Here is a 23,787-nt window from a genome sequence, read left to right on the forward strand (position 1 = left end):
ACCTGAGCCTTGGAATATATTCAGTGCAGATACGATGAGCGTTCTGGTAACCAGATTTACTGCAGTGACTAGGAAGAAAAAACACAGTATCAGTGACTCAAATTCCATCTTATTTTTCCTGCTAATCCCTGCGCTACTTTTCAGAGGTAAGAAATCCTATAACAAGAAGGTATAAAATTTATATATCGTATACCTGGCCTTACATTATACTATTTATTTGTGAAATTTAACAATTCTTACATTGAAGCTATGAAGCTACATTTACTAATCTAAGGCACAGAGTGTTTGAAATGAGGTGGGCTTTTTTCTGTTTGCCTTTTTGTTTGGTTTTTTTTGTTGTTGTTGTTATTGGGTTTTTTTTAACTCTCCCCAGTGAAAACAACTGGGGAAAAAAATCATTTCCCTGATAACCTAGTTTTGTGTAATAAAATAAGAATTTACTGCAGACTACTTCTTAGCAAGAAAGAACTAAAATCTTAATCTTGTGGTTAAATTATTGTAGGACAAGTCTCACACCTATGCAAATCTTCAGTGTTAATGTTACAGCTGGCCAACAGGGTCTACTCGTGCATATCACATTTAGAGCTGGGGTCTCGAGTTAAACTCAGAGCATGCTGGACTCCAGTGAAATAGCGTGTTTTGAACTGGAATGAACACTGGGGGGAATTCTATCTTGGCTGTAATGTCATCAACTGCTTTGGGGACTTCATCTCCTGGATTCAGTTTCCCAGTAAAAAAAAAATAAAAAGAAATGAGAGAGAGAGAGAGAGGGGTGAGGTCGGGGTGTGGGGGTGTGTGTAGAGGAATACTTTAAAACAAAAGAGTGTTTTGTGAAGTCTTCCAAATCACGTTAGCCCTGAATCTTCACATTCATCTGACAGGCTTTGGGAGGTGGGGATGGGAGCAGGTGGTGTACTTAATTTGATTAAGTTGGCTTTTTGGTGGAGAAAAAAAAAGTAAAAGTATTTTAAATACTTCCTAAGTACTTAAAATAGTGTTTGTGGGGCACAAGTGTAGTGATCAGCATGACCCAGACCTTGTGAAATACTGTATGGAAAAGGCCATTCAGGATTTTAGAGGAAACATTGAGGTATTTGTCCTGTAACACAAGCGTGGAGGAAGATTGCTTTCCAACAGTCACAGAAACCTCTATTTATCTGCCTAAAGGGGAAAAATGAAAGTACTTGATGGGGAGAAAAAAGGGAAGCCCATTTATACAGATAAGAAATTATTTCAAACAGAGACTTCCCTTAATTCTCAGCTACCGGCACATTATACAAAAGGAAACATTTCTTACTGATTTGTTATCCTTGATCCTGATTTGAAGAAATTTTTACTGGAAATTTAGGAATACTTTAAATAACTATCTGAAGACACAGGCTCCCTCCTGCCCCAAACCCTGGAAGTTAGAGGAGCTATACCTTCGAGAAACTGAAAACAGGAGCAGGTAACAGCTTTTTTAACATGATCCTGTTGAAATTCAAAGAAATGCCTCTTACTGAATGGACCCTCCCTTTAGGAAAAATGGGATTTATGCCTGCACCAGTTAGGAGAAACTAAGGGCACCACTAAACAGCAGAAGGAGAAAAAAAACAAGTCGCAGCACCATGGGGGCTCTTGAAATTTCTGAACTTCCATGTGTTTTTGGCGGCAGAAATTGTTTTTTTGTGAAAATAGGGCACAGCAAACAGCACAGTACAACACCAATTGCTTGGCACTGTTTACGTGCTCCCTGGGTAGAGCTCTCTCTCCTTTCATATCTTCCTGGAGCCCTGTACTAATTTCATATATACACTAAGCTACAAAGAAACTAAGAAAATAAATCTATATTTTGCTGCTGTCTTGTGTGTGAAATGTTGGAGGATGGATTTTCCTTTTATGGTATTTACAGCACCTAGAACTTTGTGGAAAGCTGAGCCAGGAATAAAACAAATATGGAACTTGATTCTCCTTTTTACTTGCATTGATAAAAGAAGTTTAACTCCTTTGACTTCAGACAAGTTGTTCCTTATTTACATTGGCACAAAAGGAAAGTGAACTACTAATAATCAGAAGAATCTGTATTGATAGCTGGTGTATAAAAGAACTCAGTAGTGCAGGACAATCATATCTTACAAAACCGAAGATAAGAAATACAGCACTTGGCAATCTGTTAGATTTTGCTTTCTTTCATAGCCAGAATTTTGGAGTTCAGCAAAGCTGTGGATCAGCACTGCCAGCGTAGCAGTGACAGAGCCAACCTTACTACCTGTGATGTGAGACTTCCCTGCTCTGGCCACAACTCCTCTGTTCCCTGGGAACAAAGATGTTGTAGTGTCTCAGTCTGCTTGAATGTAAATTACAATTTGCATCAATCTATTATGCAGTAGTTGGTCACAAAAAAGTTTCTTTTAATAAGCAGCAAAACTAGACTGGAAAACATTTTCAACACAGCAGAGTTTTGTCAGGAAATGCCATTGACTAAACTCAAAATAATGTTTTGCCCAACGTTTCTCTCTTTCTTTCTGAGATTCACACATATTGTCGACTGAATTCCTGACAAGCTGTTGGAGAGCCCAGCACTTCCATGCTGGGTAACGCCAGAGGATGAGCTAAACATGCGCTCACACATTCACTGCAACAGAGCTGACAGATTCAGGTTATCCACGCCACGGTGCCAAACTGCACGGCAGGGACATGAGGACAGAGCCTTGGACCTTTAGCCTCACAGCAGAGTAAGTTCAAAAATACAGATATTCATACATACGTAAATTATTCAAAGTATGTTTTATAACTCCTAAGAGCTTATAAATAAATCCACATTACAATGCTTATGCTATGGTACACATATGCTAAGTTATTTATATAGAAATATCCTACAGTAAAACACAGCAGAACTAACAAATAAGCTGAGACTTCTCACAAACAGTAAAATAATCATACGTGCAAATAACAAAAGTCTAGTTTAAGCTTATTACTAAGGTGTTGAAATACTTTCCCTCTCCCCCTCCCTAACTGTTTTGGGGTATTTTTAAGCAATTCTGAAAATTTTTGCTGAAAAGGATGACAATTCTGTACAGCATCTTTTTGGACTTCTAGGGTACTCAGCAGGTATTTTCCCAGGCTCCTGGGTCAAAGGTAGCAATGGGAGAAACCGTGTGAAGCAGCTGCACATGGTGAGGGCTTGTTTCAGGTGATCCAAGGCTGAGTATCAGCTGTGACCAGAAACCTCCAAAGCTGTAGCTTTCCAGTGTAAAATACTTTGTTTTAATAATGAGTCTTTCTATAAGCATGGCCACTTCATTAACAGTAGCCTTCATCATGCCTACTTCCTTCATCTGCATTTAATACAGCTGGAATAGCGTGCACTTTTCTTTGTCAACTGTTCATCTTGCAAAGTTTAGGGGTTTACAAACAGCTTTTTCTCCTTTAGTGTTTGTCCTTTTTGATACAATCTTTTAGTCTAACTCCATTTGCTTCCCTATTGGAAACTGTTTGAGACTAAAATAGCTGAAAGTATCTCTTGTAAAAGCACATTTTAGTTGACGATTAAAAAAATAAATATCTTATTTAGAGACTAGCTCCATTTCTTTATTCTTTTTTTCTTATAGGTAAATCCTAATATAAGCTGGGGTTTTTTTGTTTGTTTGGCTTTTTTTTTTTTTTCAATGCCATTTCTACTACAGGCTGCAAATGCAATTATCCCTGTTCCAAAATTTAAAATGTTCTAACACAAGGGGAAACCCGAGAAAGTATCTTTCCTGAACCCATTTTTGGAGAATAACTGCTCAAATGAAAATCTCCAGCATTTAAACTATACAGACAGCCGTCAGGGTGCAGTATTCAGATTATATTAACTCATTTCATGCACAGCTACATCACTGTGCTCTTACTGCATCGGCACGGTAGCATGGGACCCTCCAGTTTTACAAGGTAAAGATGAATTGTTAAAAACAAGTGTTAATTCTGCTTTCTGTCCTCTACAGCCATGACAAAGATTTAAATATTTTATTTTGCTCCTAAAAAGGGGAGTTTAGCTCTTTTCATTCTCTTTGACCGATTACTGCAGGAATATACCTAGAGATAGTAGCAAATTTAGCAAAATCCTCCTCATCAGCAATTTCTAGTAGGTGTCACTGATTTGGCCCTGCACTCAAAGTCCCTGATTTTCCATGTGAGCTGACACACCAGATGGCCCCAGACTTGGCCTCTGCTTTAGATCTGCCCTTGCCTGAAGCCATCTCCAGTGCTTATTCTCTGTAAACAAGCAAGCAACTAACTCCGAAGAAAGCAAATATTCGGATTCCTGCGCGTGCATGCCAAGTCATACATACATGCTGTTGCTGGACTTGACTTTCACGTATACGTATCGATATATGAGCAGCGCTACCCTCTGTGACACGAAAACATGTAGCTCTGTAAATACATGGTGCAGGTGAAAAGTATTGCCGTGTTTTGCAGGTTTCGTGCCTGCACAGCTCCTTATGTGAGCTTGTGTTCACGCAGCCAGAATGGGGTAAATTATGTGGTCAGTAGGAACCAACCACCATAAGCAGAAAATCAAGTTCTCAGAGAATCCAACTAAGAGAAAAAGAAACACATACCATTTTAAAAAGAAGAATACGTATCTATCTCTTTATGGGTATTCTGCAAAATACAGGATTTGGAAGCATCTCCCTTGGCTCTAATTTTAACAGGAACTATACTACAGGCATCAGCTTCTAGTCCAGCTCCTAATCCAGTTTCCTACCTGTTCTCTTCTATGCTCTATGCAAAAGCCTTGCCTTTGGTGCCAGCTCTGGTTGAGTGCTTTTTCATCTGCAATGCAAGGATGAGTTACAATTAAAAAGGTATGGTTTTAAATTACTTGTAGCTGTTAATATTTCACCGACTGAGAAAATAACCTTAGAGATTACCACAAGATCTGAAATACTGGTTATAATATCCTATCAGGTGCTCTCATAATTTCTGGATGCTTAAATCTATTTTTTTCCTAATAAACCACTGGGAATCATTTGTGAAGCTGAATTCTACATCCCCTAATTAATTCCGATTTATGCAAGAAACATTCTGAAATCAATAGGAGCAGTTCTTGAGCAGTTAGAATGAAGACCTGTTAGACCAATAAGACATTGGTTATTCAAGTTACTGTAAAATACAATAACAATCCAACTTCCATTTCAGCATGGTACGAACACCAACGCTGGAAAGTCCTAACATATAATAAATTCTCTCTTGAACTTTGCCAGACTACTTAATTTCAGAAGCTCAAATTATGTATTTATTGTTACCTGTAATTAATGCTATGTACAAGTCAGAATATTGCTGCTTTCTAGTTGTATCACACATTAGTGGCTGTAATTGATTTGGTATTAGTCTCGCATACTTGACTTTCTTTAGCAGGTTGCGCTGAGCATCACAAGTACTTGTAAGAGGACATGTAGGCTTCTTTAAAATGCTGACTTGAGCTGGCTTTGCATGAGATAATTGTTATATTCCTTGACTATATTGTTTTCTTGGAATATTTTTTCCTGTCTATATTCGTTCCAATTTTCCACAAACAGTTTAATATTAATTTTTCCAGTATCCTGAATTTTACTGAAACATGTTTTCATATGTTCATTTATTTCAGGGTGACACAGATATAGGACCCAACAAGTCTTTCTCTAATAACAACAGATTGGAACTAATGTGAGGAAGTAATGGTCAGCTCCGGTGAAGTGTGTAAAACAAACTCATGAAATTGGTGGAAAAAAAAAGTTAAGGATGAACTTTGTCCCTGTGGACAGGACAATATGTGGGGTAAGACTGGATATAATAGGCAGTCGTCCTTCACAAAAGCATCTTTTCATCTTTCTTGCAATACTAATGTTTGCCACGGAGGTCAAAAGAGGCTAGAGTGGAAGCAAGAATTGGGGGAAATCAATACAAAGCCTGCGTGGCCAGATTTGAGAGGCACTGGGTGGCTGCGGCTCCAACTTTTAGGATGCACCAGTGGATTGGACTGCCCTTTATAGCCGCTAGTTTACTTGCTGGTCTAATAGCTTCCTAAAGCTAAAGTTTCTCCAGGTTTTGAGACTATTTTTTCATGTTATTGCAAGTTCTCTTTTTTTTTTTTAATTTTAGGACAATGGAAAAGCTTACAAGACCAGACCATCTGTGTTTCTGCTGTATTTCTTGCCCTATTTAGATTTAAATCAGGAAATTAAATTAATGATTAAAAAAAATGAATGTCATGCCTAAAAAGCACAGAATATTATCTACAAAGGCTGACACAATGGAGGGATGAGCGTCCTGAGAAGTCAAAACTAGCTATGAATGAAGTTTTCAGAGCAAGGAAATAAAAACCATAAAGTCTCCTTCAGGTGTATAAAGTGGAGTGAAGCTGACAAGAGAAGACATTAGACCACGGCAGGATATTTGAAGGAAGTTAATAAAGAAGGAGGATAATATAGCCGCAGAATTTAATGAGGTCCCTGTAGTGTTTGCAAGAGGAACTGGAGTTGGAAAGCAAGCAATAAACAGCACACTTAGGTTTTTCAGAAAGTATTGTGCCTAAAGGCCATCAGGTTAATGTTCAGATTTAACGAAAAACGTACATACACCAGAGGGTTAAAGCATACATCAGATTTGTTCACACTGACTAAAGTCTCTGCTGGGGGCGGGGGTGGGAGCAGAGCTCCCTCAAATATAAATCTCATTCAAACACTGCATGATAGGATGAGATGGAAGAAAGAATAAACTATTTCTTCTCTTACTTGAATGTATACTTTGACTTTTTTGGCAAGTTGAGCTGATAAAAAAAAAAAATATCCTTTTCAGCAAGTTCCAATATTTTGAAGGAAATTAGTTGGAGCATAAAAAAAATAATAGATGTTTTTGTTTTGTTTTTTTAATGTTATTTTGGTTTTTTGTAATGTTGTTTTTTAATGTTAACATTAACATAACGTTAATGTTTTTGGTTGGTTTTTTTTGTTTTTTGGTTTTTTTTGGTGGTTTTTTTTTTTTTTTTTTTTTACACTGTGTCTGGGCCCAAGCTTCCAGAGAAGTCACCTCAGAGAAGTCAGCCTCAGCAACAGGAACCCAAGGCTTCCGCAGGCTGTTACTCCAGAGATGGTGCTGCAGCCCCCCAGGAGCCCTAGGCTTTCCTCTCCAGGGCTGCAGGGAGGAGCTGGAAAGAGGATTGCTTTCTCAGGCAGAGGTTAATTAAAGAGTCACTCTACTGCAAAATATTTAGATTCACAGGAATTTTAGCACTTTATCTGACAAAGTAAATACCACCAGAATATTTCTGTCTGGCTTCAATAGGCAGTCCCATTTTCTCATATCTTACTACCACTGAATTTACTAAGCAAACACCGCATATTATAGAATAAATACCTGGATGCACAGTCCCTGAAATCAATGGATGTTCCATTGACAACTGTGGGCTTTAGATTATAGACCCTTACGAAGACATTACCCATTTCAAATGACCTCTTATTATGTAGCTAAAAGCAAGCAGAGATAAGACATTTTGAAGCTGATAAAAAGCCTCCAGAGCAGTGGTTCTCAAAATTAGAGTTGCAGCCTCAGGTTGGGGTGCGAAGAGGTTTTTCTGCAGGGTCACAACATATGCTACAAACTTAAGATCTCTTTGTAAAGGAAATTACTTCCAGCTCTTCTGGCAACAGAGATAACCTTCAGAATGTAAATATCTGAGGCAGTTTGGTTTATTGAATACACAATAGTAGGGAATACCGAGTTCATGATGCTTTCTACAAGGATAGGGAAATTACTCTATTCTGATGTTATAAATACAAAATAAAAATGTATAAGTGTCAAATATAGGTACTATCCAACGAGTCATGATGTGGTAAACTATTTCAGCTGGGTTTCTGCTGTTGAAATAGCACCAGAGTTGATACACCTCAGACACGGCAGATGTGCTGTGAAAGACTATAGGTAGGAATGGCTTGTATTTAGAGTTGCCTAAAGACTGTTGAGTTTAAGTTTCAAATACCCTGGTTGATTAAAGAAGAAAAGCCTAAGATACGGGAGACTAGAAACTGACACTGTTTAAAAGTTATAATGCAAAGAAATAATAAAATAGTCACAGAGAAGTTTCATAGAAAATTGGGGGTGCGAAAGAAGAACGCAAAGAAGATGCGAAAAGGGCAAAAACTACAAACCACTAAATCCTTCACCGAGAACAAGCACGTGTTCATCTGTGAAGATCCCACTCTCCAGGATAAAATTTCACTACACATAAGATATCCTTTAAGGTGACTGGCAATACACTTCAGGGGCTGAACTGCACAAGCATCTATCAGCTTAGATAGCTAGAACTGAAGAACTCGAATTCTAACTGGTCATATACATGAAGTATAGAAGTACTATAAGAGTACCGGTCATATACAAGAGGCATTGAACGATCCAGTCCTTGTTCTCCTCATCAACAGCACAGTCTGATGCCTGCTGAAGTTAACAGCTATGATTCATCTAGCATTTGCAAATAGAAGGAAAATTTAAAAATGGTGGATTTTGTGGTTTGCGTTTTGTTTTTTTTTTTCCTTGTTTTTGGTTGGGCTTTTTTGTTTGTTGGTTTCGATTTTGTTTTCGTTTTTTAAAAAAAGACCTGAATTCTCAGTGCTCCAATGGAAATTAATAAACAGAACCTAGTCTTTTCAGAGGCCTGGACTTTCTTCTGCTGTAGTTCAAAACAGTTGTTGCTAAAAAGGTTTTCAGTCCCTGGTTTGTGGCAGACCAATCTATGGGGAAATAGAACTGGCATTGAAAGGGAATAAGAAGTGAATTTTAGAGGAAAAGCTATCCTAAAGGGAAAAGACAAGAAATATATATGGAGAAACAAGCAGATAAAATCAGTGTCCAAAGCACTGAATAACATGCCATGGTTTCATTAATTCACATCAGTCAAGCATTTGGTCCAATATCACTGAGCTGTTGTCATAAAACATATAAAGGAATTCAAGAGAAACCAAGGGAGGGCTGTAAATAAACAAGGAGAGCAGAGAGACAAACAGTTCTGAGAAAAGGAAAAGAGAGTGAACCTGACAGAACAAGTGGCCTTTCCCTGCTCTGTAGATTTTTCGAAGAATAAACCTATTTAAAGAATAAAATTATTGCAAATCTGTCCCTACACTTACTGTAGTGATAATGAAAGCCATTAAAATGAATATTTGATAAATGAATAAATGAATAAAAATGAAGGGAATAAATGAATGGTAAATGAATATAAATACTAAATGGTGAAAATTAAATGAATAATTCTCTTAAATGAATAAATCCGCGGTGCTTCAGTTTGTTAGTGCTCTATACAGACTAAATTCCTCTTAAACAGCATCTTTAAAGCAGTTTACATTGCAGCACAAGGATATGTATACTGGGGGTTACAAGGATAATGGAAAGTAAACATCTGCGTGTGTGCCATTGCTCGGTTTCTTTAGCACACACCAAACATGACAATTTAGTTACTAGTTAGATTTTGCAGTTAGTGTAGTCAGTGGCTGTTGCAGAGACAGCAGTATCTCAGTTTTTGCCCGAGTTGTTTAATTCTCTCACAGCAACTGTGCATTTCCTATGCTGTCCATTATTAAACTTGGCATTGCACGAGACACAAATATCAGTATGTTCAGACAGCAGAGTCTAGAAGTCAAAGAGGAAGACAAGAGTTGAAGAAAGGGAGATAGAAAGATTGTTCAACACAGCAGCAGCTCTTTGAAGAAAGAGGAAAAAGGAAGCACTAACGAAGCAATTATTGAATGTACAAGAGAAGAAATATTCCGAACAGGAGGCCAGAGCTATATAGATTGCAGACAGGAGGAAAGAAATAGATACATAGGGCTAGGTGAGTAATTTAAAGATGGAATGACACGGTCAGAAAAAAGAAATATTTGTCAGCAGACAACATAATTAAACTAGAAAAGAGCTACCCAATTCACATTGCTATTACTGAGAAGGTTAATCTGTGCAAAGTCCAATCTTCCGTTCTTATTCAACCCAGGCCCCAATCACTCTGGCTGGAAGTGGCAACAATAAACTTGTACCCCACCAACTTTGTCATTCTTTAGCATCAATATTTGTGTGCAGCTGCCTCCTTATTTCCTTATTTCTAGTACAACCTGCTGCTAGGACCGAAAGCAGAAGTTTGATTATAGACCTTGTAGAATCTATTGAGAGAAACTATTTTTGTTGTTGCTTAAAAGAAAAATGCAGCTCAATTCCACTAGGAGTTTTTGTCATTTTTAGTTGTGGAAAATTAAACTGTCCTTATGCTGTACAAAACATTCACCTTCTTCCACTCCCTCACGGTTAAATTCTGAGTGCTCTGCAGAAGGACGGGTTCCTCCCAATTGAGGAACATGACAGTCAACACAAACAGAACTCCATGGTATACATTTGTATATACCCCCTGAATATCCCTAGCAGATGGAATAAAGAATTGCCTCAATTCCTCAGATTTAAGCACCGGATTTAGTCTATTTACAACCCAAAACTCTATCCCTCTATAAACCAAACAATTTAAATTATGCTCCGGAGTCACGTAAATCTCAAGATAATACTGCATACCTGGAACCCTGGAAAAAATTGAAACATCAGTCCTGGTTTGAACTGTTGCTGCATATTTCACTTCAGTTCTCCTCTGATCCACTGGAGAAGGTGCAGTAAACAAAGCCACCTGGAAACCAGCCAAAACCACCGTGCGCTTCTGATACAACTGCACCCCGCTTTGGGATTAGCTCTGCACAGCTGCTGCTGTTTGGTCACTAACGTCGTTGTCTCTTAAGTAGGTCTCACTGGGGAATTAGGCCTGTCTTTTTCGTAGCTACTAAGTTAAACCTGTAAGCTTAAGTCAATAACAAGTCTCATGATGAGGTCCCTGTATTTTGAACTAGTGCTTCTCATTCCAAAATGTGATTCTTTGCTTTGCTGTTTCTTTAATAGAGCTTAAGGTTTGTAATTACTTCTCAGTTGGTAATTCTTTCTTATTTGATATCTTGTGTAGTTTCTGTACCCCAGTTCTGAAAACAATTATTACAACGTATAGTCTATACATCGTAATAAAGAAAATTTCCAATACAAAAGTCTTCATAATGACTGAGCAATCTTACGATGGGTTCATATTCTCTTTTTGCCACGGAAGGAGCCAAGAGCTGCATCCCAGTATTTCCTAGCCTTGATGTTTAAAACAAAATTACTAGGTTAAAACAAGCAAACATCAATTAACCCAGAACAATGAACAGGATGCTCACAATCCATGAAGCATGACACGCTTTGCCCTGTTACCCCTGTTTCCTTTTTCTGACTCTTAAAAAGTAGGACCTGGCCAGGGAATACTTGGTATCTAGCTATCTGTTTCTCCCTCTTCCCGTTTATCTATGCATCTGTCATCTTGGTAAATTTACAGAACTGAAGTTACACTGGATTTCATACCTGCCAGACTATCTATTGCTCTTACAGCAGCAGTTTTATCTGATTGGCTTTGAAGCAGTAACTGGGAAAGGCATTTTAATAGTTTTAATTCTCTGCACCACATTTGAAAACATTTTTTTCATTATCTTTGTTACCATTCTATTGTTTGCCAAGCCCCAAACCTGTTGATATCCCTCAAACACTTCAACTCTTTAAGTTGGAACAAGACTGATTAGCAAAAAAATTCTGAAACACAAAGCTCCGTGCGATCTCATTTACTCATTAAACGCCAGAAAGCCATTTTGTGCTCCTCATTCCCTTTTATAGCTATTGACCGAAATGTTGCATCAGTATCAATTACGGGGATTTGAAATGGTGAGAATGGTGGAGAAGCAGAGAATGAGATTTCATGACCACATCAAGGCCATAAATATTGTCATTCTTACTGTTCTAATGTCCCTTAAGCTTTATTTAATGGTTAATTGATTGCTGAAAAATCTTTCAGGTTCATTTAATTTTCAAGAATGTGGCCTTGATAGTATGATGCAAGGGATTTTTTTTTCTTTTTTAACAGCAAAGTTATGTATTATGTGGCATGAATTATAAAGCAGTTGTCATGGAGATGTTGCTAATGCAGGAGACTATATGCTGTGTACTTTGAAAACTGCGGAGCGTATCTGTTTACGAGCACCTTTTCTGAATGCCTTGCAACTGGTGGTTAGGATATTAGCTGGGTAGTTTATTGCACCGTGCCTGAGTATTGCACTATTGCAGTGACATATCCAGGTAGATCTCACTTTACACCTGCCCAGACGTTACACTGGAAATTTTAGTGGTATTCCAAGTCCGTAATGAGGCAGAGAACTGAAATATACTGAATTGCTCTGAAGCTCATGTCTCATCAAAGAAATGTAGAAATTACACAGAAAGAAACCAGGTAATTTTAAGAGCCTGAGATCTAGGACTCCTTTTGTTCCTTTGATATATCAATATTAATTAATTTAGCTAAAAAAAAGTAGGCATACAGAAGCAATCTTAATGAACCAGTGCCTGCAATCTGGTGGTTCAAGAATTGCTTACCTCTATAAGATTTTGGTAAGTAGGTTACGGAACTGTTTCCCTCTGTTTGCACAGCTGTGAAATGGGGACATTTATGCCTAATTATCTTTATAAACTGCTTTAGAGCTCTCAAGATTGAAAATACCGTTTAGATGCTGGAAAAAAACACACCTCTATCTCAAAAGATTTTCAAAAGATGATATTCACCCGTCTTTCTTAAGATGTATATGGATACATTCATGTAAGATGTATATGGATACATGTACATGGATACATATGGATATATTAATTTTAAGTAACTTTTATTCTTGAAGCATCATATTCCATCCTTAACAGTCAGTTTGACAATGTTTTTGCTTGCATGTTACCAAACAGAAGAAGCTGGCACGTAGACTTGTTTTGTAAGACAAATGGTTTTGAAGGAAGGTTTGCAGTATTACCGAACAAGTATCATTATCTTTCTGTCTTTTGTGGTAGCGCCTGTAGTAGATACTGGGTTTTCTGACAGAGGAAACAAGATACAGCCTTACTGAAAACTACTAAGTAGGTTTTGCTTTTGCATTAAGCATCAAGTTCACTATTTCACATTTTCATAAATATGTAGAAAATCATGATGCCTTGCAAAATGAAACTTAAGAGAGCAGTTCATGAAAAAATTATATGCTCCATTTACTCTGTCCTCTTATGTACTTTATTTTTTATTAACTCACTCATCCTTTATATGCAGGAGACCATCTCTCTAATATGTAACCCAGAAGGGTGGACTGCAGAACGGGGAGGGAGTAAGCCAAAACGGGCATTTGCATTTCCAGCACAGAAAGTACATTCAGAAATCCACCTCACATTAGAAAAGAAATGAACCACTCAGAGTTGTTGTTGTTTTAAATGTCTTTTAGTCTAGAGAAATGAACAAAACGAAAAACAAAAAAAAAAAGGGGGGGGGACAATCCTAATGGCTTTTTGGGGACTGCAACATGTGATTTACACACCCAAAACCACTTGTTTTATTGCAGAAGGGATACTGTACTTCCCAGATAGTCCAGATTTTTTTTTCTTCCCTCAGTTATTCCATGTTTTTCCTCCTTTTTTGCTCCTGGGGACAACTTCCTTCTGAATTATACTAGCAGCTACTTATGATCTTATTGCCCTGGTGGAATTCAATGATCAGAAAAAATTTCAGTTGGACAATGCCTGCTCCTGTGTCCCAGGAGCAGGCAGGCTTTGCTTTACTCACCAGGTGAGGAAGTGTTTCTCTCTGTTTTTTTTTTTTTTCTTACAGATGATAACTGATGTCAGCTATGGTTCTGCTGCAGAAAATTTCGTTTGTGATATTCACCTCTTTTGGGAATTATCCAAATGTGTTAATCCTTGTGAAAACAGCAAGCACCTCACCCTTGCTAGACTTCTACCTTCTATTAGCCCACCCTAATTACAGGGGATAAGACTGCCTTTTTTTTTGCCTACTGACCACTATTGAGCCTTATTGTTGTTTTTTTCCCCGCTACTGTCAGTTTGTGTTCTGTCGTTTTGTCACTGACTTCAGTGGACCTGGAACTCAACGTATCACTGCAACTTCTCATGCAGATGTACAGAGAAAGATCTTACTCATCTGCTGAAATATTCTACTCTTTATATGCAACATATGTACCAGCAAAGCAACAAAAGGCTTAAAAGTTGTATGCAACCATTTTCCCTCATTTTGCTGATAAGTTTGCTACGTTTAAAGAGAAAAGCTAAGGAGGGAACTTGAAGACAAAAATACAATTAAACGTTCAACAAGATGATGCTAATCACAGTCTTTTCACCGGCAAAAAAAGTAGATTAAGTTAAAAATGGACCTGGCAAAGAAGGGAGCACAATATAAATTAATAAAATGATGTCAATTTACCACTAAGGTTGATGAAGTAAAAGTCAAAAAATACTGCGAGAACTCAGATATTTTTTTCTTATCTCTAATTTTTTATACTACAAAACAATACTTGGAAGTCGTTTGTGACCTTTCTATACTTTATCATTTACAGCACCCAAAAATAATCCTCACAGAAAACCATGATGTCATATTACCCACATTTAATTGCAGTCTTGAGGGTACAATCACATTTCTGTATTGAAATGAGCAGGGTTTTAAGACTAGAGGGCAGGACTGGATGTTAAAATACCTGAGTTCTGATCCTAATCATGGGACATCAACTATTTCAATGATCTTAAATAAAGTTTAACGTCCCTGGTTCAGGCTTGCTGTTTGCTGATTTCAGAAGATGTTGAAGACTCCACATGCCAAAATAGATAAGAAGAATCCTTCTTCCTTCTCTCCCCTGCTCCTAATGAAAGCCAACAGATTATGGCTCAGAACTGTCAGGAAGCTTAGTAGCAACTCCATGTGCTCTGCAGCATTTACAGAGTCTCAAACTGAAAGCTAGTCACAGAATGGCCAAGTATATTCTTATCACAGAATATTAAACTTTAGTTTAATGTTCCAGTGCAATCTTCATATTCATCCTGTTAAAACATGGGTTACAATTTCATTGCACAGCTATAATGGAAATTTTGTTCTCTAGGTGCGAGAGCAAGAGCTAGATGAAATCAGAAAAAGACACAGGAAACACTGTGGCCTGATGAACCCTGATAATTACTACAGTTTAGTGTGTTGGATTGGCGTAGACAGTCTTAATTGCAGAGCAAGAACGACACCAATTTTCATAAATTTCATTACATTAGTAGAGCCTCAGATTAGCATGCAATGCTCTGGAAACAGCAGATAGGAGCTACGTAAATTTTTAGGCAAAGCTAACCACTGAGGGTGGGTCCTAGTCTTCATCCTGTAAGGCATCATTTGGTCCCCATGTGTCGCTTCAAAAGAGGATGTACAGACCTGGAAAGACATTAAAGTCATTCCTACCATGTGACAGCGAGAGTGAATCATGACAGTTGTTCCTATTGTGGAGCGGAAAATGGCAACGTGTGAATCTGTAGAGACATTAAAGTAATCATTAATCCTTTTCTACTTGTCAATCAAAAATGTTGTACTCTTGGGGTGAGAATATGTTTGGCTGGGAACAAGCTTTTAGTAAAATAGATTTGGCAGATGCATATTTGCAGATGCTCATGAAAGATGAATCATGACATTTCCTGACAACAAACACACCAAAATGTCTGTTTTGCTACTCTGTTTCCCTTTGGGTATTGCGTCAGCTATATACACTGTAGATGTATGCATTTGTGTATAAATCAATCAAGCACTAATGAAGAAAATTCTCTGCTGTCTACATCAGAACACAACACGACCGTAAGAATGTCCTGGTCACAAGAAAAACAGCGAAGAACATCTGAAACAACTGAATAGGTTTTTCAGAAAGTCTACGAATCGTGATCAGTATGATGGCATAGACAAATTCCTTATCTATGATTGTTATATTCTCATAGAAGCCTTTAATTTTTATTACGAAACCTCATTAAGGAAGATTAATTAGCTAAAGACAGTTTATCTGAGATCAGTAAACACCTCCAGTGCAGAACACATTAAAGGAAATGGTGATTTTATCCTACATTTGAGTAAAGAATGGGAAATGATTGTCAAAATGAATAAATGAATGCACAGATAGATGAATAAATAAATAAATAAAATTGAAATTGTCTCACAGTTCAGTATTGCTTACTATTCCAATTTTATGTTATTTAATTATTAAGAGATTTGTATGAAAACCAAATCAAGCCAGCAAAAGCTTGATTACCTTGAAGCTAATAAAAAATAAGAGTAAGAACACAGGAGAAGGCTAATGAAGACGTTAGATCAGTATGAGATGATGCTCAGAACCACATTACATGCCACGTAAAATCCACCTAATCTCAGAGCAGCCTTTGGCTAGCTGAAATTAAATATTCAAGACCCTCTGTTTTTTTTATCTGTGAAAAAAGTTACGACTTCAAATTCATGTTGACAACTCTACAAAATCCCAAGATAAAGATATTACTAAGGAACTCAACTCATAGATTGATTCAGTGTCATTCATTCCGTTGTCTTTTTTAGTTTGGGGGGGGGGGGGGGGGTTAGGGTATTTTTTGTTTTGTTTTGTGTGCTTCGGGATTTTTTTTTTCTTACCTTTAAAGGAATTGATTTTGTAAGGAGGAAGAATATGGCTAGTCCATAAAAACTTGTTGTTGTAATATTTACATTAAAATTCTAGTATGCCTTTGAAGTTGAATGCTGCTACATGTACTGTACAAGCTGTGACCTCCCAGGTGATATCTACTAGAGATCCATCTAGTCTGACCTGATGCAGATCCAGAGCATTAAATCAATATCAGCGAGAATCACACAGGCCCTCAAAACACAGAGGCTACTAATGCAACAAAGGTATGAAAAAATTTGTCATCAAAGGCTTCAGTCTATTGCACTCAGCTTTACAATACCTTTGTTCACTCTCAAGGAGTCTTCCCTAAAACTAAATTTTGAAGTATCAATTAGCTCTTTGAAATGGATTTAAAAGCATATAACAGCAATGTATCACAGAAAAATTTTAATCACATTCATTCTGCTTGAGCACAATAGTTACGTTTGACCAAACACTATTTTCCAGACAGTATCCATCCTTGACATGAAGAAATTCACAAAGGCTATTTCTCTTGACCGCATGTTCCAGTAATCTTTTACGAAGACATTTTGCCTCACTTTTACTTCGAAACATTCAGCTGCATTTTCCAGAAGACACTGCCATTACATTCGCTGTCTCCCCAGCTAGGGGGGAAGATTAGGAACAATTGCTACAATCAATGGGAAGTACACACCATCTTGGAAAAATGAGAAACCCTTGGTTGAAGGTATTTCACCAGCATGGCTTTAAACAGATTGTGTTTGCTCACCATCGCTCACTGTTTTTGTATTCAAATAGTGAGGGCAATCATTGCTCTTTGCAGATGTAATCAAGCTGCAGTGCAGGATTCTCTTTCTGGCTAAGGATGTTTATTTGTTATTAAGTATAATATATTGAAAGTCATAGCAATGCTGATGGGTCAGCATAGATGCCTTCCATCATGAGTTACTGAGATGCATTTCTTCAAAAAAACTCCTAGACGAAATGTTTTCAGCTAGCTGAGGTTAATAAAGATAGCTCCTTCATCATCTCAAGGAATGGAGCCAATAACGAGTAACAGAAATAATATCATAAATCATTCTTTATAAAGCAGGACTGACTATTATTTGCTAAAATGCCTTTCATGGTGAATTTGCATATTCTTACTTCTTGAATGACAATAAGAAAGCAAAGAGGAAAGGTCACGGGGGACACAAGAAGGTAAAATACTGCTATGTACTACCATATTTGATAGCTGGGATTGATTTACAGAATAAACTACCAAACAATCCTGCCTACCGGTTCAAGGGATATGGGAGTCTATTCGTATAACAGAACAATCTCAATTCCTGGCATTTTGAACAGTTAGCTGCTCAGAAGGACCTGAATACTCCTAAAATGAAACAGCATATATATATATATATTTTATTACTGCCAATCTCTTACCATAATTTTTGTATTAATATGTAGGGGTAGGTTTTGCTCACAAGATGGCAGTGTTGATTATTACACACTGCTTCACTGCGCCTTCCTCTAGCAAAAGGTCTCTGAGCTGCTACCAAGGAAAATCCACACAGGGTGGAATTCCCTAGAGGGCTGCATCTCCACACCTGCTTACCCAAAAGCAGACCAGCTGACCCATCACACTGCATATTTGCTACCGTAAACCCTCAGGATTAAATATACAACACTCGTCTAAATCTCTGAACATCCTAATATCCAAACAATGTGGATTCTTGTTTTCCAGTTCTTATTGACTTTAATGTCAACAGAAAGCATTTTTTCCATCCTTACAGATGGCTTTTCCCCTGTAGAGAGCAGGGATGGTCTCTGAGCTGGTAGGTTTCCAAGTTTCCAACCTCTGTTACATTTTCTTTAGCAGCCAAAGGTTCCACATGATTAACGCAAATGATTAACAATGGCTATTTGCAATGCAGATATGCTCAAGTAGTTTGGGAGACCCTGTACTGAGTAACATTCAAACCTTATAGGACTCTCTTTCTGGACCCAAGAGATTGTATCCTACCAAATACTCTCACAACAGACGAGAACTGAGGCATTTTCTGTTCAAACTCAGCAGTGCATCTTTACCTGCCAGGGGCACTCATAAAAATCAAACAGGTTCAGAGGACATTTATTCAGCTCATCTTCAGAGGTTGAGGAGCAAGAGGTTTATCATTGCCACTGAACATTATGGCATGTTTTGGAGATTTGCTTAAAACGGGAGAAAGCAAAAGGGCCTGGAGTTCACTAATGTTTATCCAAGTCTAGAATAAGAGACAAGGATTTTTAATGAAGATTGACAACTAAGGGACATTTGCATCAGTAAATGAGAAAATAAAACTTTCTGAAAAAGGGAATTACGCATTTTTTTAGTAGTGAGCCTAAGTTAACTGCAAAGATGTAGCAGAATAAACAACCACGCCAGAAACAGGCAAACATACAAACCAGAGCTGCCAAAACAAGCTAACAGCGCTTCTGGCTGCAGGTGTTGTTCTGACCAACTACAGTCACCAGGGCATGGAGAAACACCCCATACAAACTGAGGCAAACCTGACAGATTCCCACTATGTAAAAAATGAAACACAGGAACAATGTTTCTTCCAAAGCAAGAGCATTAAAGATTCTTTCATTTACCTGCTGTAAAACTGAAAAATGCTTACTTATGCATTCCCACTGATCTGTCTCCAATAACGGAAGTGATTTTTAAGTAAATTAAATTTGCACTGTTTACTCTTGAGCATCACGTGCAAGATGAAGCCTTTCTTAAAGAGCTGCTTTGCCTCCAATGAGACAACATTTGCTTTGGACACTGTAACAAAGCCATTTAACATTATAATGATAGTAAGGCTTCTACTTCAGTCTCAACAGCAAAAAAATTCAAAGTCCTGGCTGAGACTCCACCTGTAATGCAACCAGTTCTGCTTACATGTTGCAGCACTGACTGCACCTAGAGCTTCAGACCACTCACGTTTGGTGTCACTTGTAACCTAACACAACTTACTAAAAATAGAGTTATAGCCCTAAACGTGCAATTTCCTGCCTTGCACGGGTAGTCAAATATTTACTGCTGACTTTACTAAACAGTATCTATTAAATTAATTTGTCACCTACGTGATACATATTTTGGAGACGTGCTAGATTTTTGAAGGGCAGGCGAGTTATTTGAATGCTAAATTGTCTCCGCTACGGTGGTGATCAGATGGCTGAAGCCATCACAGCTATACAGAGGCATTCATGTATCCCTTCCTACTGACACTGGGGAGATCAGGGAGGAAAAAGCATTTCTCATTCATGGACAGAGCTCAACACTCTGGTTGCTCAATCGCAAGGGCACTTTTTCTCCCCTCCCTCGCCCCCCATGTAGTTGCCTCTCTAACACTTCCTCTCAAAATCATTAAATGATTTTCAACAGAGCAGTGTGCTCTGAATTCATCTGAGACAATGGCTCTGGCTTGGTTTTTGTCATCTCTGTTTTCCTTCCACCTTTTCAGTCATCAAGGCTGCCAGAGCATCCACTATGCCCTTGCACCCGTGAGAATGCCAATGGATTCTGACCCTGCTTTCCTTTCCTTTGTCGCTCCTTTTGCAGCATCTGCATAGGTATCTCTAGCCAAAACCACAAATTTGACTGCTGCCTCAGAAATGTATTTTCCTACTCCAGACCAATCTCATCTGGCCAAATGAAAATATCAGGTGATAAACATTCTGGGATAAGAAGGACCTTTTTTTGTGTCTGTGTGTGATTATGCATTGCATGAGGTCTGGCTCCTTGCATGATTAATAATGTTTAGTGATGCTAATAAATGCCACCATAACAGAACATGATTTTGGCATTCTAGGATGCTGGAACAGGCTAGCCTCTCTTTAATAACTTGCTAACCTCTCATTTTACTGTTCCTTTCCTGCTTCCCAGTTGATTGCCCATTTCCTTCCCTGCACAAGCTGTACCTACAGCACAGGCTGAGGTCCTACTGACATGGACGGGGAGTCTGAATTTAGTCTCTGCAATGGAGATCCGAAGAGTGCACTGGTGGGGAGAAACTCGCCCTTGGCTGCTGCGTGCATGACTCACTACAATTGGTATTTCAGATGCCCCAGATTATGACCTACTTTACTGGGTATTACTCAGAGAGAATGAGTATGACATTTCTGAGGCTGATACAAAACCAGTATTTTCTGTGGTAGCAAGGAAGAAATGCTTTCTTAAACATTAGATCAATTTTAGAATTCTTGTATCAATGATTAAAATTCCCTGGGGTCACTGTGCAAAGTCTACTGAAGAACTGAATTGATTTTCATAGGCTACAAATCAGATCTATGGTCTTTAACTGAAATGCAAGGTGCATGTTTCCATACATAAGGGAACATCTAACTGATGAAAGACCAAATAGGCCTCCATAAATAGATTTACTGTTTGGCAAAATTACAGGATTTGTGGGTAATTCGTTCAGTACTGGCACCAGAAGTACTGTTTTCAGCCTATTCTGCAAATCCTGTGTGGAACAGGCCTTAGAGTCAGACAATCATTTAAGCATGTCCCTAAGTGCTTCGTTGATATAATATCATAGATCCATTGAAGTCACTGGAAGCCTTTCCCTGACTTTTATGGGCTTTTCATAACATCTGCTATGATTCAGTTTTCCAGGTATAAAATGCAAATATGAATAACAGCTCTTTCCTCCTATTATTTGTCAGGTCTATTTAGACTAGAAAATCTTTAGGGCACACCTGTCTTATATATGCAGGTCCTGTGCATAGAACAACGGTCCCCTAGCTCTGGAGGGGAACCAACTACTACCATAATATTATGCTCCAGGTCAAACCAGTCTTAATTTATGGAAACTCAAAGGCCCAAGCTACGCAAAGGGCCAGGCTAAATCACCAAACTGGTTCCTCTTCTCACTCTAAAATTTAATAAGAGTAACTGGGAAACAGCTACTGAAATGCAAAACCATCTTGTTTTTTTTACTGCTACTGGAAGTTCTCTGGCTCTGTGTACATGTATGGAATTATACACCCATGTAGATTAAACTTGCCGCTTAATAAGCAAGTCTTGAAAGAGCTGTGGCTCTGATTTTGAAAAAGTTTTGAAAAATGAAGTAAAAACTTCAGTGCGTGGTTACACTTAAATCAGTGTGAAGATATCAGCTCTTCCAGGAACTGCATGGCAACTTTGTGGACTGGACACTCTTCATATGGGTCTTAACCACTGCATTAATCTTAGAAGAGATCTGAAAGAGCTTAAAGAAATTTTTTCTTACTCCCTTTAACATTATAATACACCTGTGTTGGCCTCTTTTTAACCATATACTGTAATATAACATGAACATTCGTATGGAGGAATTCATAAAACTTCAGCATTTTAATATGTAATGCTCTGGGATTTAAAAAAAAAAATAATATTTTTTTTTTTTTATGGTTTCTAGAGGAAAGAAATCCCATGTTCGGTTGCCTGTTTAATCTGCAAATGAAAGGCTGAGATGAGACACCGAAGAAGGAAAACACAAAATAAGAATGTTTGCCATGCAAATGAGCTTCATTAATACAGAGGGTCCTTATCTGGGCCACTCAAAAGATTCCATGTGGGTGGATTTTTCTGCTGGGAGAAATAAGGTTTTCTTTTGCAGTCAGCATTATATAAAGCCATTGGCGTCTTTTGGATTGTTTATCAATATAAGTGTAAAATGAAAATTTATATATAAAATTAAAAGATTGAACCTATTTTAATTATGTTAGGATTTAAAATACTGAATTTTGAAAAACTGTATTCAGGCTACCTCATCAACCCAAAATGATAGTTGGACTTCTAAGTGTGTGTGTGTTTTCTTTTTTTGGTGTTAATTAAATGGCCTTACCCAACCTGTATTTTATATCTATTATTTTAAATTTCACCTGATGGCAGGAATACGGTATTCTAATTGGATAATAAAAATTCTAATGAGTTAGAATAATCAATCAAAGAAGGATGACCACTCTGAATAGAAATGAGGTATTTCCTATTATAACTCACCACCAAATACTTCCACCTAAAAACTGGATGTAGCTTTATCCTAGAGGTTCGTACTAATGCTTTCAACAACCTCAGAAAGTGACATTGGCATTTCTGCTGAAATATCCAGTATATTTAAGAGCTTATTTAGTTTGGTTGTAAAACTCTACTCTGGGCTAATACAAGAAGCGTAAGTGACTTTACAATGATTACAGGGTGTCAACACACTGTAGTAATTACTTAAACCTTCAACATTTTTGCAAAATTTTAGCACCAGTCTTTTCAAGACTGGCTTGTTGAATGGGAAATTGACCCTCAAAATTGCAGGAAGCAAGAGTTTTCTCTAAACCCAACTGAAGTTATAGAAAGACTTACAATGATTGTAATGAGATTTTCAGCAGACAGAAAATATACAGTATCTTGGATACAGACTTTGTTCCAGAAAACTTTCATCTGGCATGCAACACCTTTCTTAGTTATATTCATTTATGGTATTTTTAGGAGAGGATTTTCAGAGCATGGATATATAAAAATGGCTTGTCAGTTACGCAGTAAGAGTTAGCACAAGTTTAAGACGAAAACCAGACCTCTGGGGCCATACTACTGCTGATGCTACTGCTGTTAAGGCACAGGGTAGCATCTAGACTTTCAGTGCTATTCCAGTAACTATCCAGCTAGTGGAACTTCCTCTACTGCCATAATGCCTACTTGAAAAGCAGAAAAAAAATTCTGATTCATATCCTTGGATTTTGAAAAAAAACCATGACATTTTTGCATTGAAAATACATTAGAAAGTGAGGACTTTTGATAAACCCGGTCTGAAGACCTGATCCTCGCTCATCTACACACAAATAAAACAAGCGTACAGAATCACTTAATCACGAATGATGTGACTGGAGCTGCCTGCCTCATATCCTTTCTTCTTCGATATTACTGTAGAAAGAACTCTTCTCTAACGTACTCTTTAAAAATTACACCATGAAATAGACACAAACACACACTCACACGTATACAGGAATGATACATGGATTTTTTTGTTTGTATATGATTACGTGTCCTATGTGCAATCAAACTTATAAAGAAAGAATCCGGAAGAGTACAAATCTTAACAGGATGGGAGTTTTGCACTCTGTTTTCATTTGGAATATGCAATAGATATCTTATAGTAATTGTTACTAATTTCTTTGTCCTGTATACAGATACTTTAATACTTACAAATGAGGCAACAAAGAAAGTCAATTTGACATTTAATGTTCCACACAGAAATCACAGACA

The 23,787-nt window shown here is 37.7% G+C and overlaps 1 protein-coding gene across 1 annotated transcript in view; it reads right to left on the reverse strand.

Annotated features, from left to right (window-relative positions):
• Window positions 1–23,787, reverse strand: part of NAALADL2 (N-acetylated alpha-linked acidic dipeptidase like 2) — a 647,972-nt gene that overhangs the window by 117,515 nt on the left and 506,670 nt on the right. The window contains exon 20 of the transcript XR_008467120.1: window positions 15,350–15,417. The gene's annotated coding sequence lies outside the window, so the exon portion shown is untranslated. The remainder of the gene's footprint in view (window positions 1–15,349; window positions 15,418–23,787) is intronic.

The sequence above is a fragment of the Rissa tridactyla genome, chromosome 6 (assembly GCF_028500815.1).
Source record: "Rissa tridactyla isolate bRisTri1 chromosome 6, bRisTri1.patW.cur.20221130, whole genome shotgun sequence".
Classification (NCBI taxonomy): domain Eukaryota; kingdom Metazoa; phylum Chordata; class Aves; order Charadriiformes; family Laridae; genus Rissa; species Rissa tridactyla.